The sequence below is a fragment of the Cnephaeus nilssonii genome (assembly GCF_951640355.1).
Source record: "Cnephaeus nilssonii genome assembly, chromosome: 4".
In the NCBI taxonomy this organism is placed as follows: domain Eukaryota; kingdom Metazoa; phylum Chordata; class Mammalia; order Chiroptera; family Vespertilionidae; genus Cnephaeus; species Cnephaeus nilssonii.
This window is the reverse complement of record NC_137075.1, coordinates 67,275,131-67,293,187: the sequence shown is the minus strand read 5'-3', so window position 1 is coordinate 67,293,187 and position 18,057 is coordinate 67,275,131. Positions and strand designations below refer to the sequence as shown.

At 38.9% G+C, this 18,057-nt stretch overlaps 1 protein-coding gene and 1 pseudogene across 3 annotated transcripts in view; both read right to left on the bottom strand.

The window, feature by feature from the left end:
• The window catches only part of PIAS1 (protein inhibitor of activated STAT 1), a 128,492-nt gene that overhangs the window by 98,250 nt on the left and 12,185 nt on the right, over window positions 1-18,057 (bottom strand). The window lies entirely within an intron of this gene.
• LOC307097561 (small ribosomal subunit protein eS1-like) lies at window positions 10,016-14,393 on the bottom strand (annotated as a pseudogene). The gene is made up of 2 exons: window positions 14,375-14,393; window positions 10,016-12,481 (listed from the first exon to the last, which is right to left on the bottom strand). The product of its transcript is annotated as a small ribosomal subunit protein eS1-like (transcript).

The window sequence follows — 18,057 nt, the reverse complement described above, 5'->3', positions numbered from 1 at the left end:
AGTCACTATGACGTGCACTGACCACGAGGGGGCAGTCGACCGGTAGGTTAGCTTGCTGCTGGGGTCCAACCAATCGGGACTGAGCAAGACAGGCCAGACATGCGCTGGAGCCCTCCTGCGTCTCTCCCCAGCCCCGATGGCGCACCGGTGGGGTCCCTCGGCCTGACCTGCACCCTCTTGCAATCCAGGACCCCCTCAGTGGATGTCAGAGAGCCAGTTTCGGCCTGATCCCGCAGGCCAGGCCGAGGGATCCCACTGGTGCACGAATTCTATATTTATAAAAGGCTAATATGGTACGTGTCCTTCCCTCCATCCAGGTAATGATGTTAAGTAACAACGCACGGCTTTCTCTCCCTAGTGATGACTAGCCTCCTTGCAGTTTCTTCAGCCCAGGAACACTTTAGCCAGGTGGAAACACTTTACACTGTAATCAAGTGCCTATGAAGCGTTTTCCCGTGCCTCATCTCATTTAATCCTCACAGAAGTCCTGGAGTAGGTAGATAAAGGACTCGGTGGAATCCCATTTTATTTTCATTAGCTGGAAAACGGAAATTTAGAAAGTTGAGAAACTTGACACAACTGAAAAGAAGTAAGAAATGGGTGGACTTGAAAATGACTTCAGGTTTTCTCACTGTGCAGAATAGTCAAACACTGCTGCAGTTAAATATTTTACCCTTTGTTCTCCCTGCATGATCTACAATAATAATCTGCTTCGTGTTGATATTTATTGCTGTGTTGCTGACAATTACCTGAAAGAGAAGTTGAGGTGCTTCACTGGGCAGGAAAAAATTTAGCTAAATCAGAAAGGTCTAATTAATAAGCAAGTTTGTTCTTTATAAAAGGCTAAGTTGATTCGTGCATGCGCAATACATACAAAGCTCTTGCTGTTTCGATCTGTCATTGTCAATCGTGAATTTGGTTGACATTTCTATTATAGAGAAAGGGCAAATAGTGATATTAAAATATTCTCCTAATTAATTTCCTTTCAATGCGCACAAATTCGTGCACCGGGCCACTAGTATTTTATATTTGGTCCAACATTTATTTAACTCATCTCTAATGCCTTGGCAGGGCCAAATCAAATGATTTCATGGGCCATGTAAGGGCTGGACGTTTCCCACCCCTGCTATAGCTAAACAAAGTCTTTAAATCAAAGCCTTCAATCTGGGTCCCAAAAAGAGATCAAGGAAAGCCCTAGAGAGAAAGTATCAAGAAAACTATTTCAGAGTAACAGGTGTAACCTACTCAAGGTTACAGAGCTAGACTCAAGTCAGATGCCAAAGTGCACGCAATGCTGCAGAGTACTAATAATGACACACACTATTAGATACTTTGAAAATTATAATTAGATAATTTGATGTCTTTGGGGAATGGTAGGATCATAATATAAAACAGAACTTTAGAAATCTTGTCCAACTCTCCATCTGTAACCTCCTTAATTGATGGTATCTCGGCTGCTGCTGAAACACTTCTAAGAGTTCACAGCCTAACTTTATAGTAGCCTACATTACTGAAAAGTCTGTGAATCAAAATTTCCTCTAACTTTTACCCAATGATTCTAAAAGGTTATCCTATTTGTGTACCACAGAGTCTGTCTTTAAAATGTGTTAAGAGGGCTCTTTTCCTTCAATTGACTTGGTTTCTAGACCCCCTTCCACCATAATCACTGTTCTCTGAGCATTCTGCAGTCCATGGGATGGTCCATCCTACTCAGAGTGAATTAAGTAATCCAGATAGTGGTCTGTCTAATCTTGAATACAGCAGTATTACTCCCTTATTATGAACACAGTATCTCTACCTATGTAACCGAAGAAGGCATTCACATTTTAGGCTGATTGGTTTGTTTTACTTGGGCAAGGGGAAGGATGCAATATGTTTCAGCAGGGAATGGGAGTAGCAACTGTTGTTCAATCATACTGTTGCTCATAAAATACTTGTAGTTAACTAAAAGCTTTACTTTTTTTTCCACATGAACTGCTATTAAGTTAAACCTCCTCATTCTTGAATATAATTTTTTAAAATTTTAAAGTAGAACTTCATATTTAGTACTGTTAAACATTTTTTTCTAGTTCATCATTTACTTGAGTTATCATCATTTACTACACCCTCTATTACAGCACTTAATCATCTGGTGTTGTAAATTGTTGATTTTTCTAGTCTACCTCCTTCCCCCACTTTGAGCTCTTCAAGGGCAAGTACTTATCTCTGTATCACCTAAGCTAAATATAGTACATGGCACCTAGTAAATGACCAAGAGATGATGATGATGAATTAACTCCCCTTGATTCTGTTATCTAACATATTTTTCCCAGTTTTGTACCATCTACAAAACCTAAGAGTTTTACCTCTTAAATATTCATACAAGTCATCCTTAAAACTTTGAATATAACAAGGTCAAGATAATACAGCCCTGTGGCACATCATAAGAGATTTCCCTCCACTTAACAATAAAGCTTAAGGTTATAAAAAAGATTGTTTAACTACTTAAGATTCAGATGACTCCTTTTCCCCAGGATTCCCCAATCATTTTTTTTTTTTAGAGAGAACTTAAATTTTTTTTAAATTAACCTTTTGCACTCGGATGTCGAGTGTGACTCGACATGGTTAGCATTAGAATAAAGGAATCGAGAAAAAAGCAAGCGAGTGCAAAGGGTTAATCCTCACCCGACAATATATTTCCATTGATTTTTACAGAGTTAAAGAGAGAGGGGAAGACAAAGAGAAACATCAATATGAGAGAAACATATTGATTGGTTGCCTCCCCCACCCGGGCTAAAGAGGAGCCTGCAACCAAGGTGTGCATGCCCTTGACAGGTATTGAACCAGGGACCCTTCACTCAGTAGGTTGACGCTCTATCCACTGAGCCAAATCAGCTATGACAAGATTCCCCAATCTTAAAAACTGTCTAGAGTGCACCAGAAAAATAACTAAGTTGATCATATTTCAGTCTTAATTTATAGATTTCAGAGAAAAACAAGTTTAGAAAAAGATTTACACAATGCTCTAAAAAGCCCTAGGAATGATTCTTCACAAACTACAAAAAAATATTAAAAAGAAAAAAACAGGTTTCAGGAAAAAGTTGTTGAAGTCTTGGCAATGACAGATTGCCTAAGTATTCTTTCAAATTCCATCAGAAACCTATTAATATTTCTTCCATTTCTACACAGAATAGAACTCTTGTACCCAGTTATATTATCTATATATATAAAAGCCCAGCAACAGAACAACTGGTCGACCAGTTACTATGATGCGCACTGACCACCAGGGGGCAGACGCTCAACGCAGGAGTTGCCCCCCGTGGTCAGTGCACTCCCACAGTGGGAGCGCCGCTGCTCGGCTGCTCGGCTGACCGGGATGAGCAGCACTCCCACAGCAGGAGCAGCCACTCAGAGGGTGGGTCCACAGCTGCTTGGCTGACCAGGATGAGCGGCGCTCCCACAGCTGGCAATCCCCGCAGGCCACACACCCCACCAGTGCACAAATCCGTGCACCGGGCCTCTAGTTAATCATAAATAAGAGAAACAACTTCACAACAAAAAATGCCTTATTCTACATAAGGTAAAATTGCTAAACTACTATAAAACTTACACAGATCATAATCATCAAAACAGCATTATGATTAATATTTACATGCAAAGTTTTTATAGTGAAATCAAGTTTAAGAAAATGCCCATATTCTCTTTAGAAAAATTTCACTAGTGTACATAAAAAATACATTTCAAGATGAGAAGCATAAAAACATACTACACAATCTTCCTGAAATTTATGGAAAGGGAAGATGAACTATTCACAAACTTCTGGCACCAAAAACTCTAACAGCATACATTTTAACACCCCCCCCCCCCAAAATATTAACAAAAAAGAAAGGAAGGAAGGAAGGAAAAAAGATAAGGCGCAATGCCAAAGTTACTGACAAAGAGTAATTTTTTTAAAAAGCACAAAAATAGAAGATATGTTTAACTGTGATGTCTAAAGGATAATTTGTAAATTAGCCAACAGAAAGAAATGTACTATGGTTATCTTAAGAGTATTTTAGCTTTTCTTGCCATTAAAAAGTGAAATGAAAAATGAGCTTATCATAATCAATCAAAAAGGCCAAACTTTTTTTCAATGTCTTTCCTTAAACATAGAACTAATCAAATTCCACATCATTTCTCCAAAAACTCAAAAGCAGCCAATGTTCTTAAAAGTAGAAATTCAATTCTTTATTTCCTAAATCTAGAAGGCATAATTTCCCATTTGAGGATAAAAAATGTAGAGATAGGTTCTGTGACAGAGAAACAATACCTATCCCTGAATCCTAAGTTTAAAATGCTAAAAAGAAACAAATGCAAGCATACTTGCCTAGTATGGCAGAAATACCACAAAAAGGCCTTTTTAAAATCTGTTCAATCAACTCCTATTCAATTCCCAAAGTTCCCTTAGTAACAAAACTGCAGTATTTTTCTTTTTATAAAACTGATTAATTTGAGAGAGAGAAACATCAATTTGCTACTCCATTTATTTATGCATTCATTAGCTTCTTGTATGTGCTTTGACCAGGAATCAAACCAATAATATCCTTGGCACATGGGAATGACGCTCTAACCAACTAAGAACCCAGAGCCAGGGCCCAACTGCAGTATTTTTCCAGAAAATATAATTGAGGTTATATTTTTTAAACTTCAAATTTTACTTATTTTAACATAGTTACCTGCCTAGACATCACCAATCAAAATCCCAAAATAAAACTTACTACTAAGAAGCAATCTGACAGAGCTTCACATGAAAGAGCTCCAATTTATATGATAGAATACCCTAAATCAGCATTTTCCAAATTAGGTTCATAATGCTAATAGATATTCAGAGAAATAGGGTTCTGTGACAAAACAAATTCAAGAAATTCAAGATCTATAACTCCCTGCCATGCCCTCCCTTCTCAAATCATATTAACATATTAAAGGTCCCAAGAAGTCCAGCAGAAAAACATTAACTTTACATCTAACATTTTGCAAATTTATTAAGCCACAAAACCCTTCTTTACTATTATCACTGTTTTCATCTCATTTCTTAGCACTTCACAAAAACAATTAGGGAAAAAATTGTAAGATCTTCAAGTTTTTCAGGAGTTCCACTTTATGCCTGTTGTTCTAGCAAAATTATTAAAAGCACTCTTCTTCCACTCTTAAAAGTGTCCCAGTTTAGATGATAAATTATATGGTTACCCTAAAATTAATACTATAGCCCAGCCGGCATGGCTCAGTCGTTGAGCACTGACCTATGAACCAGGAGGTCATATTTCAGTTCCTGTCAGGGCACATGTCCTGGTTGCGGGCTCAATCCCCAGTTTAGGGCGTGCAGGAGGCAGCCAATCAATGATTCTCTTTCATCTGATGTTTCTAACTCTCCCTCTCCCTTCTTCTCTGAAGTCAATAAAAAATAAATACATACATACATACTATAAAACTAAACACATATTATAAAACATGTGAACTACCTTTACCAAATGTTACTGTATAGAGTTAAAATGATATGTAAATGATGATTAATCATTATCTGTTTTCCCAAACTTCTGAAAGAATTTTCCACCAGCAATCCTACATATAGTTTCAAAATACTCTGGACTACTGAATTCTCACTAACTGAACTCACAAACCAAAGAGATTTTGGATAGTAAAAGATATCTGTATTTGCCTAATTTTTTAAAAGAGTATGTTATACCTAATTGTAACGTAAGGACAACTCTTGAAGACATTAAAGCAATCCATGAAAGATGTTTAAAACACATTTTTTAAAAATTATTCCAGGCCTTAATTGTGAGAGTTCCCCAGTATGCTGGACTATTTTCACTCAAGCCCAGGCTCCCTGAGTGACTTCATCCATCCCAGGGCTTCAAAATGCCATTTCTAAAGTCCTAACGGCAAATCTTTATTTCCAGCTTAGTCTTTGTCTCCTGAATTACAATTGCACTTCTACTAAACACCTCTATGTCCCAGAAGTACTCAATATATTCAAACCTAACACATCAAATTTCTCTCAAAACTTCCATCCACCTAACCAGTTGATCAAGCCAGAAACTTCACCACCACCTTCTCTTTCACTCACATCTATTTACCATGTCAAGTCAATCCTACCTCCTTGAAATGCCCAAGCCCCTACTACCACTTTAATTCAGACTATCTTGATCTCTTCCCTAGAAGTCTGGAAGGGACTCAACTGTTCTTCCTGTCTCCAATATTATCTCCTCCGAGCCAATTCTCCATACTAGTGATCTTTCTAAAATATATATCTGATCATATCACTTGCTTAATCTTTCATGATTACTCAACTGCACTCAGGATATAAAGGCAAACTTCTTAGCATGGCCTAAGACAGTGGTCGGCAAACTCATTAGTCAACAGAGTGGCAAACCGCGGCTCTCGAGCTGCATGTGGCTCGCGAGCCGCAGTTTGCTGACCACTGGCCTAAGATATACTACACGACCCAGGCTCAGCCACTGCCACTAACTCTCTTAACTAGCTTTCCATGCTCCAGGATTTTTACATACATGATGCTATTTTAGCAAGTAACTCTTCTCCTCGTTACCATCCCAACCTTTTTCTAGCTAACTCCAACTCATATAGGTCTCAGCCTAGATGTCATCACCTTTGGGAAAGCTTCCTTTGCCAACCACCCCCCCTTAGTAAATTTACTCTCTTTTGTACTCCCCAGTTTAATCCAATACAGCCCTTATGCTACTAGTATATGTGAGAGACCCTGTTTACTTGTTCTCTACCAAACTATAAGCTCTGTCTATGCTGTGTCTTGTTCACAATCAATGAATATGAGTAATAATAGTATAGCATCTCTTAATTATTATTAACCATATTAATAGGACAAACGTATTAGAAATGATACATCTTACCTTCCCAAAATAAGGACATTATATAATTCTGCCCAGTCTTCTCAGCATAAATTAAAGAATCTATACTAATAAAAGGTTAATATGCTAATTAGACCAAGTCGACCAGACATCTTCCAGAAGTCCAACTTCTTTCCAGACAGTTAGGGGGTGGCCAGTCTATCAGGAGGGTAGTTTGGGGGGCGGGGGGGACCAGGCCAGCAGGGGGCAGTTAGGGTCAACCAGGCCGGCAGGGGGGCATTTGGGGAGGGGTCAGGCTGGCAGGGGGCGACCAGGCCAGCAGGGGCGCAGTTAGGGGGGATCAGGATGACAAGCGGGCAGTTAGGGGACAACCAGGCCCGCAGGGGGGCAGTTAGGGACAACCAGGCTGGTAGGAGACCAGTTAGGGGGCGACCAGGCCCACAGGAGGGCAGTTAGGGGCCAATCAAGCTGGCAAGCAGAGGCAGTCAGTGGTGATCAGGTAGGCAGGTAGAGTGGTTAAGGGCAATCAGGCAGGCCGGCAGGGGGGGGGGGGGGGCGGCGCACTTAGGGCGTGGCCAGGCAGGCAAAGGGGCAGTTAGGGGTGACCAGGCTGGATGGAGAGTTCCAGAGGCAGGGGTGATCAGGCTGGCAGGTAGAGTGGTTAGGGGCGATCAGGCAGGTGAGCAGTTAGTAGGCAGCGGGTCCCGGATTGCGAGAGTGATGTCCGACTGGCGGTTTAAACTGCAGTCAGACATCCCCCGAGGGCTCCAGGATTGGAGGGGGTGCAGGCCCAGCTGAGGGACCCTCCCCTGCACGAATTTCGTGCACTGGGTCTCTAGTTTTATTATTAATCCAACAAAGAATGAAAAGTTACAAACTCTTTCCAAATTTCAGGAAATGTAGGGGTAGGGAAGAAACTGACATAATGAAAAAGTCAATCTGACTGAAGAGCAAATAAATTGAAAAGGGCAATTAGGATATGAGACCAATTTAGGTTGTTGGTTATAACAATATGAAACTATGAGAGTCTGAAATAAGGAGGTACTGGTAGTTGGGAAAAAAAGGAAAGCATAACATTAAGATTTGGACGTAGAGGAAGTTTGTAGTTCACCTGAAGTATGTAATTACTTGAGCACTCAAACTAGGTCAGGTCTCCTTGTTACATGTGCGTATAGGATTTTGTCCTTTTCCTTTATACAACTAAGTAGTTTCAGACTCATAATTTCACTGTTAAAAGTTTTGATAATCTGTCCCCCAACTTCCCTTAATTTGCATTACTCTCTTATACAGATCTCCACACATGGATCTACTGGGTGTTCCATATCTACTAGGTGTTCCATAAATATACTTCAGTGTTTCTCTCCTCATTACCTTTGTTCATGATGCCCCCTCTGCTTGACATAAAACCTCCTTGTAATGCGAACTTTCAAAAATCTTCTAAGGTCGTTTGAAATAAGTTTAGCCAGAAGTAACTATTTTTCCTCTTATGAATACTTTGTCCACTATTTACATGGTTACTCTTTTATAATGCTTTCTATTGTAGTTGTTCTAGACATTTCTCTCCTCCACAAAAATGAGGCATACTCCTTGAGGTTATCTATGGGACAGAAGAAGCAGAGGTATAGATGGACTGAATAGAAGGAAATACCAAGCACAAAGAACAGCAAAGAGAGAGCACCAAAGAACTCAATGAAAATAAGTCTCTCCCACAGGATTCTTATACTGGGTTCTACAGACCCCTACATATGTCTTTCCTCTTAATCCTCATATTACTTATTGGTAATATTTATATAAATCAATGCCCAAAAAAAATGTAATGTAAGCTACAAATGCGAGTCACATATGTAATTTTAAATGTCCTGCTAGCCACATTTTGGAAAGTAAAAAGAAAGAGGTAAAATCAATATTTAACTTAACCCAACATATCAAAGATATTCTCACTTCAACATATCCTCTCTAATAAAATGGTAATATGCAAATTAACCATCACTCCACTACATAAGCCACGCCCACCAGCCAAGCCACGCCCACCAGCCAATCAGGGCGAGTATGCAAATTAACCCAACCCAAGATGGCTACAGCCACAGAGAGCAAGGTTTCCCAGGTAACAGAGCAAGCCAAGCTTTCCATAGCCGTTGCAGGCCTAAGCCTCCACTCAAGCTACAAAGTTTCAATTATAGAAGGTAAACAAATTCAAACAAATGGCGGCAGAATGGAGCTTGAGAGAGCAGGCCAGGGTTGCCGGCGGCAACAGGGGAAGCAAAGCTTTCTGCACACCCTGGCCGGGCTCACCCGCTTAAGGCTACAAAGTTTCAATTGTAGAAGGTGAATTAACTGCCACAGAAATGGCTGCTGCCCCGGAGGGATCAGCAGGAGGCTTGGCTCCGCTCCAGGCTACAAAGTTTCAATTGTAGAAGGAAAATAAATTCCAGATACCAGGGCCTCCCCTTGGGTTGCCAGGGGGCGTGGCCGGCCTGCAAACCACCACAGGCCCCTCGCTCAGGCCGCCCCACGCCCAAAGGGAACCCCACCCTGATCCGGGACACCCTTCAGGGCAAACCAGCTGGCCCCCACCCATGCACCAGTCCTCTATCTTATCTAATAAAAGAGTAATATACAGATTGATCATCACTGCAACACACAATATAGCTGCCCCCATGTGGTCAAAGATCCTGCCCCCATGTGGACACAAGATGGCCACTACAAGATGGCCAGCAGGGGAGGGCAGTTAGGAGGCACCCGGCCTGCAAAGGAGGGCAGTTGAGAGGGACCAGGCTTGCAAGGGAGGGCAGTTGGAGGTGATCAACCCTGCAGGAGAGGGCAGTTAGGGGTGACCAGGCCGGCAGAGGAGGGAAGTTGGGGGCAAACAGGCTGGCAGCAGAGTGGTTAGGGGGTGATCAGGCTGGCAGGCAGAAGCAGTTAGGGGCAATCAGGAAGGCAGGCAGGCAAGCAGTTGGGAGCCAGCAGTCCTGGATTGTGAGAGGGATGTCCGACTGCCCGTTTAGGCCCGATCCCACCAGGATCGGGCCTAAACGGGCAGTCGGACATCCCTCCAGGAGTCCCAGATTGGAGAGGGTACAGGCTGGGCTGAGGGACAACCCCCCGCCGTGCACGAATTTCGTGCACCGGGCTTCTAGTAATCAATATAAAACAATTATTTATGAGGTATTTTAATTCTTTTTTTCATACTATGCTTTTGAAATCCAGTGTCGCGACCCAGAGGTTGAGAACCACTGCTGTAGAGCCTAAGACCATCGGAAAACACAGGTATTTACATTACGATTCATTAACAGTAGAAAATTACAGTTATGAGTTAGCAACGAAAATAATTTTATGGTTGGGGTCACCACAACATGAGGAACTGTATTAAAGGGTCGCGGCATTAGAAAGGTTGAGAACCACTGCACTAAAGGTTTTAGAACCTGCTTCAACTATCCAGACTCCAACCCAATAACTCTGGACTACCTTTTTTCTTTTTTTTCTTTTTAGCCACACCCGAAGATATGTTTTTATTGATGTTTTTGGGGATAAGGGGGAGGTGAAAGGGGGGAAGAGAGAGAGGAGAAAGGGAGAAGAGAGAGGGAGGAGGGGAGTAGTGGGGAGGAGAGACTGGTTGCCTCCCATACATGTTGGGACCAGCAGATCCAGAAACCTTTTGGGGAACGGACAATGCTCCAACCAACAACCACTCAGCCAGGGCCCTGGGCTGTATTTCTTAACTCATTATTACTCTCCATCCTCAGCCACTCACTCCTATGGCCATACCTTGGACCTTATGGCCACACCTTGGACCTTTCCAAAATAATTCATGCCCTCCATTCTCAACTTCATGAATATCTCAGATTCATTAATACTATCACTCTCTATCCATCAGCCTCCAAGTTCAGTTTAGTAAGATTCCATGGTACATCATTAAACATTCCTTTGCAAAATTCTTTCCCCCGCTATGCCTGGCACATTCAAATGGTTCCAACTTTACAGCATGGACAGACAGAAAAATAAATGCACACATGCAAACAGATGTTACTATACATCCATAATCATTCATCTCAATGGGCATAGGCATCCACTAGATTTTCCAATAAGCCAGCAATCAAAATTCCCACAATTGTAATTTCAGGTATTTTCCTTGCTCTTCCCACACCTCCTTGCTCCAAAAACTACATTTAAAAAGCATCCATCAGCCCTAACCCATCTTATATTACAGGATACATACATGTAAAACTAAGCCCTTTTCAAGACTTAACCAAGGATTTAACAAAGTGTGGATCACTACGGTAATTAAGTTCCTTCTTCTTCCCCAAATATTAGGCATAATTGATAGATTCTATGGGCATGTACATTTGCTGCAGTTACACATATTTTCAAAATTAAGGCCTCCATCAATACTTTCCCCTCTCCACCTCTACCTATGAAATCCCCCTCTTTAAATAATGCGTATCAAATTTGGTAATTTATTAACACTATGATATAGTTAAATGGTTTAATTAGAATGGCTTAAAAACAACCTTACAAGTAAATAATATACAAAACTAATACTTCACTACTAGTTTCCACTTTTAAAAGTAACTTATTAATACAAGTTACCTGAGAGGAAGTGGGGAAGAAACACATGAGGGTGCACAAATATAGGCCTCAAAGTTTTGGAATACTCTATTAAGTTTGATGTTTATTAGTCTTCCATAAGTTATACAGTCTTCTACAGTTATATTATTTTGCATATACTGTACATTTATTTTTTTTAAAGCAACCTAAGTTTTGTCTCAGAACAAAATTTCTATTATCGTTCAATGTAAATATTTTTTAAATCACAAATAGGATTTTTTACTTGTCACCATTAAATGTCTGGATTTTAAACAGATTCTTGGATTGGGGACTCATATCCATCAGCTCATTTAACTTTAGCACCTGTCTCATCCCCAGTTGCTTTTCCAGAACTGCTTCCTTCACCATGAAGCTCCATGAGTTTCCCCAATTCAAACTTGGGCTTCTTGTATTTTGTCTTTTCTAACAAAGACATCACGGAGCAGATATATTGATTAGCAAGCCTTTTCTATGTCTTTTCCAATGCTATCTGAAATCAATATATTGACCACTTCCTTCAAGTCATTTGTCTGTACCTCTCGGGCCATGATTTCAATCATCTTCCAGATCTGGCAAACCTGTTGCTGCTGAGTCTAAAAAGACTTCCAAATCTGATGGTTGTGTTTTATTAGTAAAACCAACACAGAATAGATAAAGCAAATAATCACTGGTAGTCTGGACATCAACATGAGCTTCAATCATGGTAGGCCTTTTTTTTTTTTTTTTTTACCATGAAGCACATTTTGTCATAGGTTTCATGCCACAGAAATATGTCCAGCAGTTTTTGCCATGAACATCCTCAGTAATTAGCTTGAATTTACTAAATAAAAATTCATTCTGCAGATCAGCTAGGCTCACTTCAAAAACAAAACCCCTGAGACCCTCAGATGCAATTTGGTTTCTTGAATTCTCATGACTAGTTTTTCCAATATTTCTTATATTGAACATTGCTGGTGCATTCACAACACTACAATCTTTTTTAGAAAATGAATCAACCAACCACTTCTTTCTTGGCTCCCTTTGGTAAGGAGCTTGTTCGGCCAACCACCATGGTGCTACTCAGAGAGCCAAAATGGTGCAATATAAATCTTATTTCAATATTGGCAGGTATTTACGAATGGTTAACATATTATTAAAAGTTTGTATTATGAGCTTCACAGAGTACAATGTGCACCAGTTAAATACAAACTGACCATACACAGACATCTACCATATTCCCTCTCTAAAAAGAAACAAAGACAGTAAAGGAAGAAAAATTAATTCGCAAAAACAAGCGAAAGACAATAACTGACTAATTAAAAAAGAAATAGTAAAGGCAGAGATCCAGTCCTCTAACAAGATAAAATGGAGAAAATCACTAACAGATTAATATAGAAACATTTCCTAGAAATAAAGGATGTGTCTCCACACTGGGCCAAGTACCTTAGCACAACGACTGAAAAATACCTACACCAAAGTATGTCATCATGAAGTTTGAGCACACCAGGAATAAAGATCCTGAAACTCCCAGACAGGTCACATGTAAAGATTCAATAACTGAAGTGGCACTCTATACCCTGTACAATGTGGACATCACCTTTAGTTTGTTATTTAAAAAAAAGGAGTAAAAAAAAAAAAAAAAAGGAGTAAAGAAAAGAAAATGTCTGTTCTGTTAAAAATTATACCATACTTCAAATTGTCTAGAGCAGTGGTCGGCAAACTCATTAGTCAAGAGCAACAAACCGCGGCTCACAATCCGCATGTGGCTCGTAAGCCGCAGTTTGCCGACCACTGGTCTAGAGTTTCATTCAAGAGATAAAACTAGTCTTTAGAAAAATTTTTCTAAAAACTAAAATCTACCAAAAACTGAACAGTTAGCCCAGTGGGCGTTGGCTCAGTGACTGAGCATTAACCTATGCACCAGAGTCAGGGAAAGTGCCAGGTTGCAGGCTGGGTCCCCAGTGTGGGGAGTGCAAGAGGCAGCCGATGGATGTTCTCTTTCATCATGGATGTTTCTCTCTCCCTCTACCTTCCTCTCTGAAATCAATTAAGAATATATTTTTAAAAAACTGAATAGTTAGACTAACTTTGAGTAAGGTAATTATTGAAGTTCAATGTTAACTTTATTTAAACTCCTTTTGCTCCTAATAGATTTGGGTTATTTTAATTTAGCTTGGCAAAATAACTAACCTAAAATGAGTGATACTTTTTAAAAATCATGGGGCATGAAGCGGATGAGGGGTTAGGTAGCTGGACAGAAGAGACACAGGAATCTCAGAACAAAAGACTTTATATAAGATTTTAAAAAGATTAAAATATGGTAATTAATTTTTCCCCATCAATCTAAACCATTCATATGTGAAAACTGAGGAGAAACAGTTAACTTTTAAAAATATAATTCAGAAATGTAGAGATACAAAGATAAGCAAAAAGTACTTATCAACTACACACATTATTGCTCTGAAGCAGGTAATTATGATAGATTATGTCTAATCTGTCTACCAGACTGAATTTCTCATAACTATGTTTTAATTATCTTTATACACTGATGACTAGCATAGTACCAGGCACACAGCATACACTCAAATATTTACTAAATAAAATAAATGAGTACTATGAAAAGGCCTACCATGAAGTTAAAAAGGTTCTATTCAATACCTAGTTTTTAATGACCTAAAACTATAAAAAGGAAAATATTAAAAAGTCAATTTTTAAATCAAATGAAATTATTTCATATTATCAAGGTTATTATTTACTTCTTCAAATACCCTAAACCCACGGCTAATAATAAGACCTTAAATTTAACTATTTGCACTTTACATCAATATCATGTTTTCCCTTGGTTAACTTTATTTGTAGAATTATCTTGGATGGAGGACAAACCCTATGGGTTCAATAGCATTCACAGAATTCTCACCATGCCCCCAAAACCAGCCCACCAAACATACCATCACCTGCCCCAAACATACCATCACCTTCAGACCCCATTTCCTCAAGTGGATTATGCAGTTAAGATGACAGATGGCTGAACAACAAAAAAAGGACCACTTTTACTAAAGCTACAAATAAAATTGAAATCTACTTGCAAAACAAAACATTCACTATCATGCTCCACAATCAGTAGAATCAACTGTTAGATTATTAGCAGATTCCACAAAACTAATAACTCAGTGGAGTACAAAGTGTTTACCTACAAGTAAATATGTCCTAAACAATTATCAACCAACTTGTAAGTAGCAAAGTTAAACCTACTCAACAGAACAAACTATCCAATACTTATAAGCACATTTTGTTTATGTACAAATGCTGATTACAAATTAGCCTTCTCTAATATCCTTTCTATTAGGCATAGCAGGGTTAACACTTGGAAGAACTTTTTAAAATAGTTGCCACATATAACAAAAAGTAACTTTTAAAAAAATAGTCTGAAATTAAGGGTTGTTCATTTTCACTGTTTATCCTTAGTCTGAATTATTCCTGGGATTACTATCTAAATTCAGGAGTGAAAATTAATGGCAATCCTAAAATTCATGTTCTTTTTCCTAATTATGATTCTATTAGACACCATACTTTAAATATATATATCTTTCATGCTTAAAAAGCTACTTTATTTTAAAATCACATTTTAGAATAACTTTTGCAATAAAAATCCTTTTTTTCCAGTCTTACTTTAATACTCTGAGGAAAAATGCTTAAAAAATACAGAAGCTGCCCTGCCCTAGCTGGTTTGGCTCAGTGGATATAGCATTGGCCTGTGTACTAAAGGGTATAGGGTTCAATTCTGGTCAAGGGCACATGCCCAGGTTGTGGGCTCAATCCCAGTAGGGGGTATACTGGAGGCAGCTATTCAATGATTCTCTCTCATCATCCATGTTTCTCTCTCTCTCTCTCTCTCTCTCTCTCTCTCTCTCTCTCTCTCTCTCTCTCTCTCCCCCTCAATAAAAAATAAAATAAAATCAATAAAAAAAATTTTTTTTAAATATACTAGCTGCCCAGCCAAGGTGGCTATGAACCAGGTCATGGTTCAATTCCCAGTCAGGGCACATGCCCAGGTTGTGGGCTCGATCCCCAGTGGGGGACATGCAGAAGCATGCAGAAGGTAGCTGACCAATGATTCTCTCTCATCATTGATGATTCTAATTCTCTCTCTCTCCTTTCCTTACAGAAATACATATATACATATATATTAAAAAGCATATATATGCATATATATTTAAAAAGTATATATGTACACTTTTTAAAAAAGAAATACAGAAGTTGAAGTTTTCAAACAAATCTAAAGAAAGGTAGAAAGAAACTAAGACACACTCAGAGTTTTATTATCTCTAGATTCATAATCTGTATGTCCCATGTTAATCCCACAAGAGGAAAAGGAAGAAAACAAAATAGAATGAAAAAAATAACAAAACAAAAAAATAGGCTGAATACAAATCCATCATCTTAAAATATTTGGTAAGAGCTAATAAAATCTGAAGAAATTATTGGCTAAAATTAGGTTATGGAACACACCTGTATGGATTTTTTATTCACCCAAACTATTTCTACCCCCTACTATGGGGGATGGGTGGGAGGAGGGCAATCAAAGATTGAGACATAACCTTGACAAAATAAAAAGTTATACAACTCCCACACCATTATTAATTTAAAGTATTTGGAGCTCATTCTTCAATGCAAGTCATTACTGTTTAGCATTTTTACTACAGAGATGCAAGATACAATTAAGCACCTTCTCTTAGCAAACTTGCCTTGTAAATGGATCACTATCATCTATAAGTAAACTATTTTTTCTTTTAAATTATAAGAAATACCATGGGTAAGAAAGTAAAAGCGATATTCCCATTTTAAACTACTGACTCCTGGTCCTGACTTGGGCCTCGGTTGGTTGGAGCATTGTCCACCAGAAGGTGGGGGCTGGGGTCCATTCCTCATCAGGGCACATACCTAGGTTGTGGGTTCAGGTTTGATCCCTGGTCAATTTCCATTCCTAGTTGAGCACATGCAGGAGGCAACTGATGGATGATGTTTCTCTCTCACATCATGGATGTGTTTCTTTCTCTCTCTCTTTCTCAAATTAAAGTAAATAAATCAACCACAGACTCCTGTACCTGCACTGTGAATCTTATATTAAAGAAGTGTTCAGCCCTAACCGGTTGCTCAGTGGTTAGAGCATCAGCCTGCAGACTGAACTGTCGCAGGTTCAATTCCAGTCAAGAACACATACCTGGGTTGCAGGTTCGATCCTTGGCCTGGGTCTGGATGTGTGCAGGAGGCAACCAATCAAAGTGTCTCACTCACATCAATGTTCCTCTCCCTCTCTCTCTCTCCCCCTCCCTTCTACTCTCTCTAAAAATCAATGAAAAAAATATCCTCAGATGAGGGTTACAAAAAAAAAGTGTTCAGATTCTCAAAGGTTTTGCTCTCTGGACTCTTCTAGTTTTGAACAAAAAACATTGATTAAATTTAGATTTGCTGTGATAGAAATTAAAATTGAAAAAATTTTAAATGTTCATTATCATTTAAAAATAATAATAAACTCATTACTTGTTAACATAAACCACATACTAACTTTGAAAAAACTATATTCCAAAACAACAAAAAAATTGCTGGAAGGTTGTCACTGTTTTACATTTTTGCAAATCTCTTTAATGTCTGATTCTCATATCCACTTTTGCAATCAATCTGCAGCATTAGATTTTTAAAAATTTATCTTTATTTATTTTATATTTTTATTGATTTCAGAGAGGAAGGGAGAGGGAGAAATAGAAACATCAATGATAACAAAGTATCATTGATAGGCTGCCTCCTGCACGTCCCCCACGGGGGATGGAGCCTGACCTCCTTATTCATAGGTCGACACTCAACCACTGAGTCACACTGGCAGGGCTGCATTAGATTTTGATCGAAATACTGAATGAAAAAAACCTCAGCCTCCTACAAAGAACTGTGGCTATTCTTTGATCCTTCACTAAAACTCAACAAGTGGGAGTTTCTTAAAGGCTGTTACAATAGCAATATGGAATCTAAAACCCTATCTATGAACATTTCCTACTCTGATATATTGAAATCCACAGGTCTATCTTCCATTTCCAATGGCTCTTTTTAACCCATGCGTAATTTTGTGACACCGTGCACTGGTTATTTAGAAAATACTGGTTCACTGAATTAAATGGTCCTTTAAAATGTTGACACTTTCAACACAACTTCACCGTATCACATTCATTACTACCACCATTGATTTTATATTAAAAAAAAAAAAAAAAAGGCCTAGTACTGGGAAGCTGTCAAACTCATAGTAGCAACAAATATAGTCAGTTGTTTTTCTTGCAGGGACACAAGCTCACCCTAGTTTTGAGGAAATGTCTGCTGAGTACCAAAGTCCCAATAACTACACTCTGTCAGTTTTGAGTTCTTTCAAGTAACAATGGTGTTTCAGAAAAATAAAACAGGGAATTCAGTTTGCAACTTAAAACAACTGCACAGATGCTTCTCCTCGAAATAATCATTGTTTTTCAGTATTTAACAGAAATGCTTTACTCATACTTTACATTTCATCATTAAGCACAGTATCAAAAAGACATGTATTCAAGGGTCAAGATTTAATAAAATTAACACTTTTATTGCTTCATGGAAGCCATTCTACGTGAAGCTGGAT